Genomic DNA, 1,209 nt, shown 5'->3' with positions numbered 1-1,209 from the left:
TATGATCGCATCCGACATGTTTCCCCGTCTTCGTCCCTTATGCTTGCCACTCCCAGGTCCGCTCCAAAGACGATTCTACATTCTCACTACCATTACAACCGTTCCCTAACAATGGATAATGTCCTATACTACTTACTCTCCCGCTCAATCACGGAGACGAGTTTTCCACGGTTTCCACCCCTCCCTCCATACCGCAGCAACACGAGTTTTTTCCACCCCTTTCAGAAAGCGCTCTTCGCGCCACAAAGCCGCCCCAAGACGCGCGAGCAATGAGCATTGAGCTTAAACATATCGCAAACGTCAAAAATAATATAACGGGATTAATATATATCGCGCACGTGCGATATGTTTGTCACAAGGCGCAAAAAATAATTATAAAAGGAATGCAACACGAGGACTTCTCAGGAGGTCACCCATCCTAGTACTACTCTCGCCCAAGCACGCTTAACTTCGGAGTTCTGAAGGGATCCGGTGCTTTAGTGCTGGTATGATCGCATCCGACATGTTTCCCCGTCTTCGTCCCTTATGCTTGCCACTCCCAGGTCCGCTCCAAAGACAATTCTACATTCTCACTACCATTACAACCGTTCCCTAACAATGGATAATGTCCTATACTACTTACTCTCCCGCTCAATCACGGAGCCGAGTTTTCCACGGTTTCCACCCCTCCCTCCATACCGCAGCAACACGAGTTTTTTCCACCCCTTTCAGAAAGCGCTCTTCACGCCACAAAGCCGCCCCAAGACGCGCGAGCAATGTGCATCGAGCTTAAACATATCGCAAACGTCAAAAATAATATAACGGGATTAATATATATCGCGCACGTGCGATATGTTTGTCACAAGGCACAAAAAATAATTATAAAAGGAATGCAACACGAGGACTTCCCAGGAGGTCACCCATCCTAGTACTACTCTCGCCCAAGCACGCTTAACTTCGGAGTTCTGATGGGATCCGGTGCTTTAGTGCTGGTATGATCGCATCCGACATGTTTCCCCGTCTTCGTCCCTTATGCTTGCCACTCCCAGGTCCGCTCCAAAGACGATTCTACATTCTCACTACCATTACAACCGTTCCCTAACAATGGATAATGTCCTATACTACTTACTCTCCCGCTCAATCACGGAGACGAGTTTTCCACGGTTTCCACCCCTCCCTCCATACCGCAGCAACACGAGTTTTTTCCACCCCTTTCAGAAAGCGCTCTTC

The 1,209-nt window shown here is 48.5% G+C and overlaps 2 non-coding genes across 2 annotated transcripts; both read right to left on the bottom strand.

Annotated features, from left to right (window-relative positions):
- Positions 1-380: 380 nt before the first annotated feature.
- LOC119345874 lies at positions 381-499 on the bottom strand. The gene has a single exon (XR_005167232.1). It is a non-coding gene; the product is annotated as a 5S ribosomal RNA (ribosomal RNA).
- A 367-nt stretch (positions 500-866) lies between these two features.
- On the bottom strand, positions 867-985 carry LOC119345873. Its single transcript, XR_005167231.1, has one exon. It is a non-coding gene; the product is annotated as a 5S ribosomal RNA (ribosomal RNA).
- Between the last annotated feature and the right edge of the window lie 224 nt (positions 986-1,209).

This window comes from Triticum dicoccoides, unplaced genomic scaffold, assembly GCF_002162155.2.
Source record: "Triticum dicoccoides isolate Atlit2015 ecotype Zavitan unplaced genomic scaffold, WEW_v2.0 scaffold32465, whole genome shotgun sequence".
Taxonomy (NCBI): Eukaryota; Viridiplantae; Streptophyta; class Magnoliopsida; order Poales; family Poaceae; genus Triticum; species Triticum dicoccoides.
This window is presented reverse-complemented; position numbering and strand designations above follow the sequence as displayed.